The sequence below is a fragment of the Kogia breviceps genome, chromosome 6 (assembly GCF_026419965.1).
Source record: "Kogia breviceps isolate mKogBre1 chromosome 6, mKogBre1 haplotype 1, whole genome shotgun sequence".
NCBI classification, from domain to species: domain Eukaryota; kingdom Metazoa; phylum Chordata; class Mammalia; order Artiodactyla; family Physeteridae; genus Kogia; species Kogia breviceps.
Genome location: NC_081315.1, coordinates 96,483,717 through 96,501,493, shown reverse-complemented (window position 1 = coordinate 96,501,493; position 17,777 = coordinate 96,483,717). Strand labels below are relative to the sequence as shown.

The 17,777-nt window shown below is 40.1% G+C and overlaps 1 pseudogene; it reads right to left on the bottom strand.

Annotated features, from left to right (window-relative positions):
* Positions 1–12,159: 12,159 nt before the first annotated feature.
* Positions 12,160–13,820, bottom strand: LOC131758063 (elongation factor 1-alpha 1 pseudogene; annotated as a pseudogene).
* Between the last annotated feature and the right edge of the window lie 3,957 nt (positions 13,821–17,777).

Here is a 17,777-nt window from a genome sequence, read left to right as displayed (position 1 = left end):
TCGCGGGCTCTAGAGCACAGGCTCACTAGTTGTGGTGCACGGGCTTAGTTGCTCCGCAGCATGTGGGATCTTCCCGGACCAGGGCTAGAACCCATGTCCCCTGAGTTGGCAGGTGGATTATTAACCATTGTGCCACCAGGGAAGCCCACTAGCAGGTATTTTAAATCAACCTGAGCATTTTCAACACTGGTAAAGTTAAGAGGCATGATATAAGCCTCAATTATGGATTATGAGTCAGGCAGAACTTAAGATAGTTTAGACACAATCATGGGAAACCCTAGTTTATCATTTAACGAGCCATGTCCTGGTTTGGGTGCTGAAGATGAACAAACAAGGTATTCATTCCTGTGAATAGGAAGCACTTCTTAAAGCCTTTGGGATTAAAAAAAGTATCCCTTCAAGAAAGGCACTTAGCACTTAAGGGACTTGGGGTCAGCCAGATCTGGCTTCCCATCCCAGGTCCAGCACTTGGCAGCTGTGGAATTTTGGGCAAGCTTTGAGTCTCCATTTTCTAAACTGTAAAATGAGAATATAATAGCCCTCCTTGGGTTGTTAGGGAATTAAATGAGATCTGTGACTATTAGTATTATCAATAATGAAAAAAACATGCAAGGAGAAATTTTTGCCAAATGCCCAGTAGAAGTCTAGAAAGGATTACGAAGCAGGTGATTTGTGGCACTGAGAAAGGAAAGTGGTGATTACCTGAAGGCAGAGCTGCTCGATTTAGGAATAATAGCTAGCTTGCTTTGGCTGAACATGGAGGGCAAAAACTCCCCCACTTAACAAACATTTAACGTTTATATTCCAAGAATAGCAGAATTTAGAATTGATACCCATTTAAAAATGTAATGAATATTGTTTCACTGTAATGAAAAAGAAACACAACCGTTACTGGGAATCTATGCCCTGGATCTTACAGCTTCATTCACCTAACACTTGCCCGAAGCTCACCCTTCCCCACTTAGAGGGAATGTACACTAGCTCTGGGGTTCAGAAGTGCCCACTTTAACTTCCTTCACATGCAAGTGGTTTTCCATTGTGGGATCCCTTTCGGAGAGATTTTGTGTATTTTCTCATAATAAGATTGTGGTGGATATCTCATTAATGGACTGATTAAGGAATCATTCTGGAAAAAACCAGGGGAATGAGAGAAAGAGCTGAAACATCCATTTTGTTAGCCTGCTTATAGAGCTGGAGAGAACAGCCTTTAAGATATATATCCTCACTAGAAGGAAATATATTACTGAATTTTGGCTCAGAATGTCCTTGTGTTGGGGTAAAATAATAGCTTTTCCACTAAATATCTTTTTGACCTCCCTCCCCTCTCTCCACCTTCATTCTTAGAAAGTGTAAAGGGCATTAAGCCAGGGCTAAGTGAGAGATGGCACTGGAATGCTTGGTTGGGACCAAGTTTCTCTCTAATTCTGTACGTAGTGGAAAAGCATGGAATTTTTCTGAACAGGATGCAGCATAACTCCAGTGGAAGGAACCTGGGTCTCGTTAGCAGTATGGCCTTCATTCTGACACCAGACTTCTTCGTAAAAGGAGAACAGTATACCTTTCACAGCCTGCTGGGGAGCCCTGTGGGCTGGAGTATTTGGTAAACCGCAGGCTGGTTTCGGTGCTCTAATCCACCAGAGTTCCCTGTAGGAATGATTAGCCAGGCAATGGGGTGTAGGCTGAGTTGGAGCAGGGGCCCAGGGGAGCTGGGGCAAATGCTGGAGGTCGTTGCCATGGTTATGGACAAGGACTGCTGAGGACGAGAGGGGTACAGGGTGGAAAGTGGAGTGGATAGGAATGATGTCGCACACATGGAATGGAGAGAAGATAACACAACCCCTGCAAGTTTTGGGCTGGGCGATGGGAGATTATAAACGACACTACATGGGACAAAGAGGAACACTAGGCCTCGAAGTGAAGGTGACGTGTTCATTTGGGGCTGTGTGGAGATGAAGGTGCCTTGAGATGCCAGACAGAGAGATGGACACAAAAAAGCTTGGGGAGTAAATAGTGGTGGGGGAGGAGACGGTGTTGATGACTAACATCGAACGAATGACTAGAATTTGTGAAGAAGAGAAGGACAGACCCACACCTGGAGAGCCAGAGCCTTTGAGTGCAGTGCTTGAGCCATGGACTCTGCAGTCAGACGGCTTGACATTGAAATTATTTACCCTGGGCTGTTGCTCCATCTCTCTGTGCCTCGGTTTTCTCCTCTGTAAATATGGGGATGAAAAACAGAATCTACTTCATTAGACTGTTATGAAGAGTAAATGAAGTCATAAGCGCGAAGCTCTTACAATTGTGCCTGGCACACAGCAAACACTCAATAAATAGCCATTCTTAAAATTCACCCATCAAAGTTTCATTTATTTGGGGGCTCATTATAGAAACTTTCCTCCACTTATTTATTTGGCTTGCTATTACTCCACATATAGTTTACAACCAAACACCAGACATGGGCTGATGTAGTATCCTGGAAGGCAAAGCAGCATTCAAATACATGAAGGCTCCTTTACAAAGGGCAGTCATTCATTGACTTAAGATCTCTGGCGTTAATTACAGGTTTAGGTTGCCTAGATCTTTGTCCCTGCTTTGAAATGCAATATCTGTGAAACTGAAGCCTGCTCATGGAAATGCAAATGGCTCAAACATTTGCATTTACCTGTGACTCACCGCTTTAATCAAGAGCCAGTGTGTCCCTTGAGAAAACACGTACAAACCATTGGCTTTGACTGTGGTCAGACAAACTAGTCATGGTGAATGATTTTGCCCACAGCTCTTCCTTTCTAAGGATGCCTCTGTCAGGAGCTCTGATCTTTCTCAAGTGTAAATGGATGCATGTGCATATTAAAATACGGGCATTCCTAGGACACCAGCAAAGTGACTGAGCCTCTGGCGGCCTGCCATCTTTGCTTATTGCTTTAATAATTGAATGTAACTGGAAGGTCTTTTCATATCTACTAAAAATTTATGAGAATTGGCTATAAGTTAATGAAGCAGATTTTTTTTTTTAATAAACAACTATTCCAGAGACAGTCATTCAAATGAATGAGCCATTTGAAAGAACCACTTGGACCTCCTTACGGATGCTCTGAACACGTCGGAATATCTTTATGAGAATTTTCTTCCTAGTTCTTGGCACCTTCTTTCATATATCCTCATGGTGAAGTCTTTTCCTTTAAAGGGTTTGTAAGTTTTTGAAAAGATGTGAAAGTGATTCAGATTTCACTGAGGTAGTACCATTTTTGTTCATAATCAAGGAGTCACTAAAATAACAAGACTATGTCTGGGTTATAAATTAGTTTGGAAGGCAACCTTTAGATAGGGATTCTAAAACACACTCACTGAAGTGAACACTAGTTTTTTCCAGAAACAACAGAGAGTCTTCTATGCAGGGAACCAAATTGTCCAGGCTTCCTGGGGATGTTTTCTGTTTTAGCACTGAATGTCTGCAGTCCTGGGCAAACCAGAATGATCAGTTGTCGTATTATGAGGCAGGCATATTCCTGCAATTGACAAGACTTTGATCTTGTTCCTGTGACTCAATAATACAGGGGTTTCTCATTCTAGCTTCCTTCCCATGGGTACAGGCTCCCAGCATTGTTGCTGGAGGACAGCAGGGATTTCAGTGCTTCTTTGTTTTTATGTTGGTACCTTTGAACTTTTCACTGTTACTTAGGGCTATGTTTGGAATTCTCTTATGGTTTTGAAGCTCCTGCCTCTCGGCAATGTTTTTGCTTAAACTGAGCCAGCCCATGTGGTTCCAGAAGTGGATTCAGGTTTCTAGACTGAGCTCTGTATTTATTAGTCATGAGTCCCTTAGCCTATCGGACCCTCAGTTTCCTTAACTGGCAAATAGAAAAATAAGTGCCTTTATTATTTCATAGGGTTAAGGTGAGGATGAAAAGAGATAATATATGTGAGCTGCAAATTTTATTTGCAGATATAATTATATCTCAACTTTTATTGAGATATAATTGACATATAACATTGTATTAGTTTCAGATGTAGAGCATAATGATTTGGTATATGTATATATTGTGAAATGATCACCAAAGTAAGTCTAGTTAACGTCCATCACCACGCATAGTTACAATTTTTTTTCTTGTGATGAGAAATTTTAAGATCTATTCTCTTAGTAACTTTCAAATATATAATGCAATATTATTAACTATACTCAACATGCAGTACACTACATCTGCAGGACTTATTTATTTTATTTTGACCACCTTTACCCATTTCGCCCATCCCCACTCCCCCCACCTCTGGCAACCACTGATCTGTTCTCTGTATCTATGAATATGTTTCTGTTTTGTTTTGTTTAAGATTCCTCATGTGAGCGAGATCATACAGTATTTGTCTTTATCTGTCTGACATTTCACTTAGCGTAATGTCACCAAGGTCCATCCATGATATCACAACTGTCAGGATCTCCTTTTTTATGACTGAATATATATATATTGTGTATATATATATATATATATATACCACATTGTATGTACATACCACATTTTCCTTATCCATTTATACATAAATGCACACTTAAGCTGCTTTCATGTCTTAGCTATTTAAATAATGCTGCAGTGAACATAGGGGTGCAGATATCTTTTCAAATCAGTGTTTTCATTTCCTTTGTATATACGAAGTGGGATTGCTGGATCACATGATAGTTCTATTTTAAATTTTTTGAGGAACCTCCAGACTGTTTTCCATAGTGGCTGCTCCAATTTACACCCCTGCCAACAGTGTACAAGGTTTCCTTTTTTTCCACATTCTCACCAACATTTGTTATTAATTTTAACAATTACTGAATGCCTGTGCAAGACCTTCTGGAGACTCATATCCTGGAGGGAAATAGACATACATGCAGATATGTAATTGACCACTAGATGATGTCTGCAGTTCTGAGATCCTTATCTGAACAAGGTTCTAGGACTTCAAAGGAAAGACTGATTAATTCTGCTTGAGGCACTCCAGATAGCTGCCCAGAGCAGGTGATGCTTGAATTGGATCCTGAAGGATGACAGAAGAGATGGCATGAGCAGGGCTTCGGAGGTGGCAAGTCTGGGACACAGTTGGGGAACTGTTCATTCAGAGTGAGGCAGGATGGAGCCAGACCTTGAGGGACTTTAAGTGTCAAACTGAAAAATGAACTTTATCAGGGGTTTGACCTAATCAGATCTTCTGGCTTAGTGTGGAGGATGGAACAGACTTTAAGAAGTAGTGGTGGTGGTGGTGGTGGAATGAACTGGGCGATTGGGATTGACATGTATACACTGATGTGTATAAAATGGATGACTAGGGCTTCCCAGGTGGCGCAGTGGTTGAGAGTCCGCCTGCCGATGTAGGGGACACGGGTTCGTGCCCCGGTCCGGGAAGATCCCACATGCCGCGGAGCGGCTGGGCCTGTGAGCCATGGCCGCTGAGCCTGCGCGTCCGGAGCCTGTGCTCCGCAATGGGAGAGGCCACAACAGTGAGAGGCCCGCGTACCGCAAAAAAAAAAAAAAAAAAAAAAAAAAAAAAGGATGACTAATAAGAACCTGCTGTATAAAAAAATTTTTTTTAATAAAATAATTTTTAAAAAATTTTTTTAAAAGAAGAAATAGTCACTTACCTTTATTGTGTTCACCCAGGGAAGACTAGGGTAGAATAAATGAGGACAGTGGCAAGTGGAAGGGAGAAGAGAAGAGAGATTAAAGTGTCCTCATCATCAATAATGTCCCCTTATTGGAGAGGCCTGTCTTGACCACTTTGTATAAAATATTCCTATCCCTTACCTCATTTGTCTTCCTAACTTGGTATATTTTTCTCCTTAGCATCAGTACCATCTGCATAATATACATTTACTTTTTATGTGTTTATTATCTATTTCCCCCACTAGAATGGAAGTTCCATGAGGGTATGTCTTTTGTTTTATTCTTTACCACATCCTTGTTGCTGGAACTGTGCCTGGTATATAATAGGTGGTGCTCAATACATATTTACTGATTAAATAAGTAAAATAAGTTTGGGGTCCTTCCCCCAGACTATGTAAATCAACTGAGCCATATGGTCAGTTAGCCCCTGTTTTCCCTTGTGGATTAAACTTACTTCATTCTAAAAAGAATTTGAAGCGGTTCCTGAAATATATATACTAGAGAACAATTTTTAAAGTACAGAAATAAGCCAGATCTTAAGGGGAAAGAAAGAGTTGAATAGGATGATAAAGCACAGAGAAGCAGTATGCAGATGTGGGTGCCACAAGAGCTGCACTAAAATTTTCAAGGTGAGAAGAAAATTCATGTCTGAGTTTCCTGACAGCCAAGGCAAAGAGGGGAACATGGCCAGCTATGAGACCTACAGTGTTCATTAGACAAAGACAGGCCATTGTATCAGAATCAGCCCTGGATTTTTTCTCTTTTTTTATGGATAAAGATGACACTGAAATCATCTGCTTTAGCCTTCATGCTGTTTGGTAGGTGACTACTTGGTAACCCCTTAGTTGTTTTGGAGGGAGCTTAGTCCTGTGTTCAGCCTCACTCATCCACTCCAAGAGGTCACCAGAAATTTATCCTAGCCAGAAGCAGCAGTAATAGGTTAAGTGACACTCAAGGGGCATGATTGGGTGGGAGAGGTATGTAAATAGACTGTTCCTGCCCTTCTGTCCCCTTTAGAACACAGTATCAAGTTCCAATCTTATCTCCACTAATACAGAGGAAAGTTACAAAGAAATCTGGCCAAGGTCAATGACTTCTGGATCTTCTGTTTTTCTCTCTTTTGATTTCTTCAGTTCCTTTGGAGTACCACTTAAGTGAGAAGTTTGGTTTGGCTGCTAGTTATCTTTCTAAGAGAGACCAGGTGAGACAGGGCAAGGAAGCTGATTTGCCAAATGATTAAAAGGTGATTTTCACTCTAGTAAAGGATTTTCTTTTTTAAAAGATGTTTAAAAGGATTTTTTTAAAAGTAATATAGGGCTTCCCTGGTGGCGCAGTGGTTGAGAGTCCGCCTGCCAATGCAGGGAACACGGGTTCGTGCCTCGGTCCGGGAAGATCCCATGTGCCGCGGAGCGGCTGGGCCTGTGAGCCATGACCACTGAGCCTGCGCGTCTGGAGCCTGTGCTCCGCAACGGGAGAGGCCGCAGCGGTGAGAGGCCCACGTACTGCAAAAAAAAAAAAAAAAGTAATACATCCACATGGTAAAACAAAATTCCAACAGGGCAAAAAGGGTCAACCAATAATGCCATATTTTTGTATATCCTTGCAGAGATATTCATATTTGTACAAATACATAAATGCTTTTTGCTATATAAATGAGAACTTATGATACAAACTCTTCCCTTCCTTTTTCTTTTCTTTGACATATTATTTCTTGGAGAACATTCCCTCTGAGTTCCTATTAAGCTACTTTATTCTTTTAAAATGTGGAATGGTGTTCTGTTATATGAGTACCATCGTTTACATATCTAATATCCCAACTCATGGATATTAGGCTATTTCCAGTGTTTTGCTATTACAAACAATACTTCGGCGACATCAGTGAAGTTTGAATCTACATCAGTCAGGGTTCTGGAAGGAAACAGCACTGAAATGCAGAAGGTTCAAACTAAGAGACTAATGAAAGGGACTACTTTACAGAGGTGTGGGCAGGATGGATGTTGAGGCACCAATGAGCTGACAACAGCAGGAAGTGGTTACCAAACCTGGGCCTCAAGGGGAAAATGGTACCATTGGAGCCTTGGGGAAGCAGGCATGTGGGGATAGGGCCACCTAGTAAGAGCTGTGCATTTCCAGAAGCATGGCATCAGAGATAGAAGGGACAGGGAAGAAATACCTCCGCCGCACTCGCTTCCTGCCCTGCAGTCTCTTGCAAGTGCCTCCCATTAGCCAAACCCAATCACAGAGGCCAGTAGGCCAGGGGCCCGGGCGACCAGAGTGACCCGCCCTCCTGGGACAAAGATGGGTACAGAAGAGCAGTAAAAGGATCTGGGGTGGGAGTGGAGCACATACACAGTATATCTGTGAGATTCCTAGAAGTGGAAATTCTAGCTCAAAGGCATGTGCATTTTTATTACTGTTTGCAAGTCACTATTCCTTTTCTTTTTTTAATAGATTTATTTATTTATTTATGGCTGCGTTGGGTCTTTTTTGCTGCGTGCGGGCTTTCTCTAGTTGTGACGAGCAGGGGCTACTCTTCTTTGTGGTGCGTGGGCTTCTCATTTCGGCGGCTTCTCTTGTTGCGGAGCAGGGGCTCTAGGTGCACAGGCTTCAGTAGTTGTGGAATGTGGGCTCAGTAGTTGTGGCTCACGGGCTTAGTTGCTCTGCGGCATGTGGGATATTCCCAGACCAGGGCTCGGACCCTTGTCCCCTGCATTGGCAGGCGGATTCTTAACCACTGCACCACCAAGAAAGTCCAATATTCATTTTCATTTACCCTTTCTCTGGGTTTTCTCTTTCCTTCTGTATTTCTGTATTTCTACTGGGAATAATTTTCCTTCTGTCAGGAGAACTCCCTTCAGTATTGCTTTGAGTGCAATTCTGACGGCTAAGAGTTCTCTGTTTTGCTTGTCCTTTGACCTTTCATTCTGAAGGATAATTTCATGGAGTTGACGATCCTAGGTGGGCAGTTATTTTCTTTCAGCACCTTGTCTTCTGAATTTTATTGTCTCTGTTGAAAATCACCTCTCAGTCTTAGTGTGATTCCATGGAAGTTTCTACTTTTAAGCTTTTCTTTATATCTCTGGTTTTCAGCAGTTTGACTATGATATACCTCAATGTGATTTTCTTTGTTTTCATCATGATTGAATTCAGTGAACTTCTTGAATCTGAATTATATTTCATCAGTTTCTGGAAATTCTTGTCTATTATCTTTAAATAATGCCCTTTTCTCTCTTTCCATATCCTTAGTTTGCATATATTATCCTTTTTCACTGTGTGCCATTTGCCTCTTACACTCTTTTCTATACTTTCCATCCTTTTTTCTCTTTGTCTTTAGTCTGATATTTTCTGTTGTCTTACAGTTCACTAATCTGTCCTTTCTGGGTCTAAATCTGCTCTTAAGCCCATCTATTGAATTTCCAATTTTCACTTACTGTATTTTTCAGTCCTAGCATTTTGATTTGATTCTTTTTTATAGGTTCTGATTATCTGAGAAATTATCTTTTTTTTAATCTCTTGAGACTGTAAATGATGTTGTCTTCCTTCAGTGGGAGTTATCCTTTCCTTAGCTGGTCAGAGAGAGTGGGGACTGGTCATCTTAAGAAAGAGACTGAACCAACTTTAGGTTGGGTTGCAGTTTTGGCAAACCTCTGTCTATCTCTATTTCCCCCTAACTTTTAGGGTAGATCTCTCCAGGGGTTCCAACTATGAATCTGGGTTATTAAGCAGAGATCCTTTCTTTTAGTAGGGCTTGAACTCCTGTTCTTGCATCCTGGCCACGGTGAGACTGCCAAAACCCTGCTTTTAGTTTCTGAGCCTTTCTATTTGTCTTCCTAGCCTCCTGCCCACACAGCTTCAGAAGGTAGTGGATGCTTTCCGGGGAAAACTGGCAGTGTTGGAACTCAGCATTCTTCCCCTTTCTCACTGGGGTCCTGGCCCCTAAGCTTCTTATTTTATCTCTCTAGCCCCACAGATGGCCAAAAGATTTGCTGCTTTCTTTACCTCTTAACAGAAGTCCTCTGACTGGTGTCACTGGGATTCTTTGTCACCTGCCCTATAACTAGATGGTAAGTACTCTGAGGGAAAAAAAAGACTGTAGAATGTCAACTCATCATTCTTCAGCTGCTTTTTTCCCCCATATGTTTTACCCATTAAATCCCAGTGCCTCAATATCTTTCCAAAGCCTCAAGTAGATTTTTTTTTTGGTATTTCATTGGTTTTAACAGTTCTTCTTTATGGGAAGGTTGGTCTGCTACAATCTACTCCATTATATTCAGAAATGAAAACCATGTCTGGTATCCTATGTTTAGTTTCCTTGATCCTCTGCTATTCTCCTTAGTTTCTCCCCTCATAAGAATTTTTAAATAAATGCTTTTCTTTGTATTTTGAGATTAAATCTTACTGCATTTGATTCCAAGTGATTTGGGACTAGGTTACAGCTTCAGCCCAAGATTACATGCCTTGACTCTCCCTCTGGATTAGTTATACATTAGCTAAATATTCTCTGACCTCAGGCAAAATAAGTCCCCATTTCCTTGTGTGTAAAATGGGAACACTAATCTTTTCCTCATTAGGTTGTTTAAAGCTTAATAAGATGATGTGTATCAAGATCTTAGCACAGGGTCTCAGACTTAGGGCAGCACTCAGTAAAAGTCAGTATTAGGGAGAGATAAAAAAGGAATAATGACCGGCAGAGAGAAAAAAAAAAAAAAAAAGGAATAAGACATAAGGAAATTTGTAGGGGGCCATTCATGGCAATCAGTTGTCCCTTCCCTTACCCAACCAGTTTACTTTTTCATTTATTTTTCGGTCATCATTCACTTTTGCATATGAGATACAATCTAGAACTTCTTTTAGTGAGGGTCTCATGGCAATATTTGTTAAGAGTTTGTTTATTGTTTTTTAATCTGCAAATCGCTTTATTTTCATCATTATTGAAAGGTAACTTTGTTATATATATAATTCTAGATTGGCAGTTATTATCTCTTAGAATTTTGAAAATATTGTTTAATTATTTTCTGGCTACATAAAAGATAATCTGGTTTTTCTCTCTGGCTGCTTTTAAGACATTCTCTTTGTTTTTGGTGTTCTCTCATTTTGTTATTGTATACTTCTTTCTTTTCATTTATCTACTTCAGAAATTTTTTTTTCTAGAAAAGTCTCAGGTGTCATCTCTTCCAATATCATGTCTCCTTGTTCTAATTCTTTCTTTAGGGAACTCCAATTCAATATGTTTTCAACCTTATCAGCTCATCCACCAAGCTTTATAATCTTTGGTATTCTCCATTTTTATCTATGTTCTGTCCTCAGATTTATCTTCTAACTCGCTTCCTCTTCAACTGTGTTGTTGCTCTTCTTTGCACCTTGGTTTTTGGTGTATTTTGTAATTTTTGATATTCGAAGGAATTTTCTTGGAACTCTGTGAAGTCTGGGTTCTGTCTGAAAAAACTGACTTTTGCTTTGCAAGACAACTCTTTTTTTTTTTTTTTTACACTACAGAAGTAGTATAAATTGTTCTGTAAAAACATGGATAAACTCTGGTTTATCCATGTCAAGCTTGTGACAGATAAGTGTATTACCTCTCTTGCTTAGCAGAAGATATATATATATAGGGAGAGAGATAGATAGATAGATTATTTTTTTACTGAGATGCTGGGAAACTGAGCTTTGTGCAGTGGTCACCAATCTGAACTTCACCTTGCCAAGTCCCTACATCATGCCTCCTCTCCCTCATGACACCAGTTAAAACTCTTATTCTGGGTCACAGAGGAGCAGGAGATGCCTCTGGTTCCAGCTCTTGCTGACTTATTTGGAATCTGGCTTCCATCTCATCTTTGGCTTTTGGGTATCTCCCTTACTTTCTTTCTATCTCAGTCATGAATTTTAAAATATATTCAAAAATTTTTGTCTAGCTTTTTTTTTTTTTTTTTTTTTTTGCTGTATGCGGGCCTCTCACTGTTGTGGCCTCTCCCATTGCGGGGCAAGGGCTCTGGACATGCAGGCTAAGTGGCCATGGCTCATGGGCCTAGCCGCTCTGTGGCATGTGGGATCATCCCGTATTGGGGCACAAACCCATGTCCCCTGCATTGGCAGGCGGACTCTCAACCACTGCACCACCAGGGAAGCCTATCTGGCATTTTTTTATGTTTTTTTTTTTAATATCAAGAGATACGTCAGGATATCCAGTGTGCAACAACACAGCTCATTCATTACTTTTTTTTTCTCATTAAACTTTTTTAATGGGTCTCAAATTGTGTGAAAGATTTTTGGTCAAGTTGTTTCCATTAAAAGTACTGATTTTAGGGCTTCCCTGGTGGCGCAGTGGTTGAGAGCCCGCCGGCCGATGCAGGGGACACGAGTTTGTGCCCCGGTCCAGGAAGATCCCACATGCCGCGGAGCGGCTGGGCCCGTGAGCCATGGCCGCTGAGCCTGCGCGTCCGGAGCCTGCGCTCCACAACGGGAGAGGCCACAGCAGTGAGAGACCCGCATACTGCAAAATAATAATAATAATAATTTTTTTTTAAAAAGTACTGATTTTAAAAACTAATAACTTAAAACTGCCACACACAAAACAAACGGTCCACAAAACATTCTCCTTTCCTTCTGAAGGTTTTACGATGCATTGTTATCATTTACCAGTCTTTTGCTATTAAACTTAAATGGCCAATTGAGACAAACAGTTCTGAGACCTCCTTCCACAACTGATTAAGACTGGGGTGGCAGGTATTGGGGATAATATTCATTTAGCCTTCTGAGCTTTCTGGGCAGACTTGGTGACCTTGCCAGCTCCGGCTGCCTTCTTGTCCACTGCTTTGATGACACCTGCAGCAACCGTCTGTCTCATGACATGAACAGCAAAACAGCCCAGAGCAGGATAGTCAGAGAAGCTCTCAACACACCTGGGTTTACCAGGAACCATATCAACAATGACAGCATCACCAGATTTCAAGAATTTGGGGCCATCTTCCAGCTTCTTCCCAGAATGACAAACAATCTTCTCCTTCAGCTCAACAAACTTGCAAGCAATGTGAGCTGTGTGACAATCCAGCACAGGTGCATATCCAGCACTAATTTGGCCTGGATGGTTCCAGATAACCACCTGAGCTGTGAAGCCAGCTGCTTCCATCGGTGGGTCATTTTTGCTGTCACCAGCCGCATTGCCACGATGAACACCTTTGACAGACACGTTCTTGACATGGAAGCCCGCCCACATTGTCCCCAAGAAGGGCTTCACTCAAAGCTTCATGGTGCATTTCAACAGACTTCACTTCAGTTGTCACGTTGACTGGAGCAAAGGTGACCACCATGCCAGGTTTGAGAACACCAGTCTCCACTCTACCCACAGGGACAGTGCCAATGCCACCAATTTTGTAGACATCCTGGAGGGGCAAATGCAAGGGCTTGTCAGTTGGGCGAGTTCGTGGCAGGATGCAATCCAGAGCTTCAAGCAGTGTGGTTCTACTGGCATTGTGATCTTTACGGGTGACTCTCCATCCCTTGAACCGCGGCATGTTAGCACTTGGCTCCAGCATGTTGTCACCATTCCAGACAGAAATCGTAACAAATACTACTGTCTCGGGGTTGTAGCCAATTTTCTTAATGTAGGTGCTGACTTCCTTAACAGTTTCCTCTTATCTCTTCTGGCTGTAGGGTGGCTCAGTGGAATCCATTTTGTTAACTGCAACAATTAGTTGTTTCACACCTAGAGTGTAGGCCAGAAGGGCATGCTCACAGATCTGCCCATTCTTGGAAATACCTGCTTCAAATTCACCAACACCAGCAGCAACAATCAGGACAGCACAATCAGCCTGGGATGTGCCTGTAATCATGTTTTTGATGAAGTCTCTGTGCCCTGGGGCATCAGTGATGGTCACATAGTACTTGCTGCCCTCGAATTTCCATAGGGAGATATCAATGGTGATTCCATGCTCTCGTTCAGCTTTCAGTTTGTCCAAGACCCAGGCATACTTGAAGGAGCCCTTTCCCATCTTGGCAGCCTCCTTCTTGAACTTTTCAGTGGTTCTCTTGTCGATCCCACCACATTGGTAGATCAGATGGCCAGTAGTGGTGGACTTCCCCAAATCTACGTGTCCAATGACAACGATGTTGATGTGGGTCTTCTCCTTTCCCATTTTTGCTTAGGTTTAGCGGTGGTTTTCACGACACCTGTGTCCTGGCGGGAAACCTGTTGCAAAAAAGCATTTACTTCTTTAAACATTTATTAACATCTGCTAAGTGCCAAGTAACTTGTTAGGTGCTGGTGGCAAGCAGGTGGCTGGAACATAGATTAATTTTCTCTTTGAGTAGCACTGACATATATATATATACTACCATGTGTAAAATAGATAGCTGTGGGAAGCTGCTGTATAGCACAGGGAGCTCGGCTCGGTGCTCTGTGATGACCTAGAGGGGTGGGGGAGAGGCTCAAGAGGGAGGGGATATATGTATACATATAGCTAATTCACTTTGTTGTACAGCAGAAACTAACACAACATTGTAAAGCAAATATACTCCTATTTAAAAATTTTTTTCTCTTTGATTCCATAAGGACAGACTGCCTTCCTTTAGGAAAAATTTATATTGTAAAGCAGAAGGAAAGTAGGGTAACATGCAGGAAGGATGGAGAACTTATAGTTTTCTTTAAAAATTTCATGTGCATGTAGTAATATCGGGACCTGTGGGAAGGGCAAAATATATAAGCACAAATGGGTTAAGATCCTGGCAAAATTTCAAAATTCCAAAGAGTAAGAGAAAATTCTTAAAACCTCACGAGTGAAATGCAACCTTCTTGAAAGTAAGCAAGAAACAAATTGGCATCAGGCTTCTTAATGATGACCCCAATGGCTAGAAGACCAGTGATGTATTTTCAAAGTTCTGAGAAAAAATATTTTGAGCCTAGAATTCTATATTCAGGTAAGGCAGCTTTCAATTAGAAAGGCAAAGTAGATATTTTGAGACATGTAAGGGCATGTTAGAACAGAAAATTATCTTTGAAAAGACTATTTGAGGATATAGTCCAGTAAAGTAAAAACTATATACAAGAAACAAGAAGATGAGGATTATGAGAAACTTGTAAAGTTAGTTTTAAATCTAAATGTGATCCATAATGTAAAAAACAAAAGAGTTAATAATCTAGATCTAATGGGACGTGATCACTATGTGGGCAGAATTGGGAGGATGTGAAACTGTAAATTTTACTATTCTATTAAACTGATAATGAATATACTGATTATTTTTAGACATTTATGGAAAATTGAGTGTTAAAAATTTAAGTGAGTGGAGTGGGACATAAAAAAAAAAACAAAGGAAAAATTGAAAAGAAACAACAAAATTGCAACACGTAAAATAGGGTGGCAGAATGGTTCCAAATATAAAATAAATCTTTTCAATGAAAAGGATTTTAAAACATTAAAAATGAATTTGAAAACCAAGAGAACATTTTGAAAAACTCAATTCTTACAATTGAAAATAAAGATGAAATGAGTGACAAGTATATGTCAACATAGTAGATAATGTGAGTAAAATGAATAAATTCCTAGAAAGACACAAACTACTGAAACAGCCTCAAGAGTAGAAAATCTGAATAGACCTATAACAAGTAAAGGGCCTGAATGACTAATTTAAAAACTTCCCCAAACAAAAGCCCACTAGTAACTTCAGTAAACTCTATCAAATTATAAAGAATAATTAATACCAAATCTTCACAAGCTCTTCCAAAAAGCAAGAGGAGGGAACATGTATCAATGCACTCTGAGGCCAGTATTACCTTGATGCCAAAACCAGACAAAGACATCACAGTAAAGGAAACTACCAACCAATATCTCTTATGAACGTAGACACAAAAATTCTCAACAAAATACTAGAAACTGAATCCAGCAACATATACAAAGAATTATACACCATGACCAAGTGAGATTTATCCCCAAAATGCAAGGTTGGCTCAACACTGAAAATCAATCAATGAAATACACTATATTAATAGAATAAAGGGAAAAAAATCACATGATCATCTCAGTAGGTGCAGAAAAAACATTTGACAATATCCAACACCCATTCATGATAATAACACTCAGCAAACTAAGAATAAAAGGAAACTTCCTCAACCTGATAAAAGGCACCTATAAAAGACCCACAGTTAAATACTTAATGGTGAAAGACTGAATGCTTTTCTCCTAAGATCAGGAACAAGACAAAGATATCCACTCTTGTCACTTCAGCATTGTACTGGAGGTTCTAGCCAGGAAATTAGGCAAGAAAATGAAAATAAAAGGCATCAATGTTGAAAAGGAAGTATTAAAACTCTCTCTATGGGAAGATAACATGTTTTGGTATACAGTTGATTAGTGGTTGACTAGAGCTGGGGTTGGGTGAAGTGAGAGAGAAATGGAGCATGACTGCTAATGGGTATGCATTTCTTTGGGGGATGATGGAAATGTTCTAAAATTGATTGCGGTGATGGTTTCACAACTCTGTAAGTATTCTAAAAACCATTGAATTGTACACTTCATATGTGTGACTTGTATGGTATTGAATTATATTCTATAAAGCTGGATTTTTGTTTTGTTTTGTTTTGTTTTTTGCGGTACATGGGCCTCTCACTGTTGTGGCCTCTCCCATTGCGGAGCACAGGCTCCGGACGTGCAGGCTCAGCAGCCTTGGCTCACGGGCCCAGCTGCTCCGCGGCATGTGGGATCCTCCTGGACCGGGGCACAAACCCATGTCCCCTGCATCGGCAGGTGGACTCTCAACCACTGTGTCACCAAGGAAGCCACCATAAAGCTGTTTTTAAAAAAAGATGAACTGGGTGATTTTTCAGGAAAATATTTAAAATTGACACATGAAGAAATGGAAAACCTGAATAGTTGAATAATCCTAGAAGAAATTTAAAAGTTCTTGGAAAACTTATCTCACCCCTACTCTGTTTCCTTCAGCTTGAGAAAAAGATATTAGGTTCAGACGATTTTAAAATCAAGTTATATCAAACCTTTAAGCTATTCCATACAGTATATAAATTGCTTCAGGGCATAGAAAGATGGGGAAATATCCCAACTCATTTGACTTGGCTAGCGTTACTTAATAACATAATAAAACAGGATGATGATAGCATAAAAAAAAACAGAGAAAGTATAGACCAATATATTATCTATTCTGTGGGATCAATATATTTATGAACAGATATGCAAATATCCTAAACAAGATATTAATAAATTAAATCCTCAGTGCAGTAAAAAAAAAATCAAAACAGTAGAGTTTATTCCAAAGTTTCAAGGATGGTTCAACATTAGGGAATCTATTAAGAAATTCTTTCCAGTAATAAATCTATAGAGAAAAAAATTTATGATCATCTGAAAACACTTTGAAATGTATTTAACATCTAGTGTACAAAGTTTCAGTTATACCATGTGAATGAGTTCTGGAGATCTAGTGTACAGCATGGTGACTACAGCTAATAATACTATATTACTGTATTGTATACTTGAAGTGTTCTAAGAGGGTAGATCTTAAGTGTTCTCAGGGCACACACACACACACACACACACACACAAACAAAAAACTGATAATTATGTAAGGTGATTGATACGTTAATTAGCTTGATTGTGGTGATCACTTCACAATGTGTACGTATATCAAAACATGTGTACCTTAAATATATACAATTCCTATCAATTATACTCTAATAAAGCTGAAAATATAAAGTATTCAACTAAATTTAAGATCAATACCTGATTAAATATCTTAGCAATTCTGAAAATGAAAGAAGCTACCTTAACTCGATAAGCTTATACCAAATATCACATTAATGGTGAAAAACTATAAACGTTCCTGTTAAAGTCAGGAATAAGACAGGAATGCCTACTACTACTACATCTATTCAACATTTAAAAATCTAGCCAAAGGAAGATAGTTTCTTGCCCTTACAATAAAACCAGAAAAAAAATTTCAAGCAAAGAGACAAAACTCTTATTATTTACAAATGACATGATTATTTGATGAGAATCCCAGGTAACTTTAAAAAGCCTATTAAAACTAATGAAAGTTTAGTAAGATTGCTGGATATAACATCAGTGTTAAAAATGTTGATGGAGGGCTTCCCTGGTGGCGCAGTGGTTGAGAGTCCGCCTGCTGATGCAGGGGACACGGGTT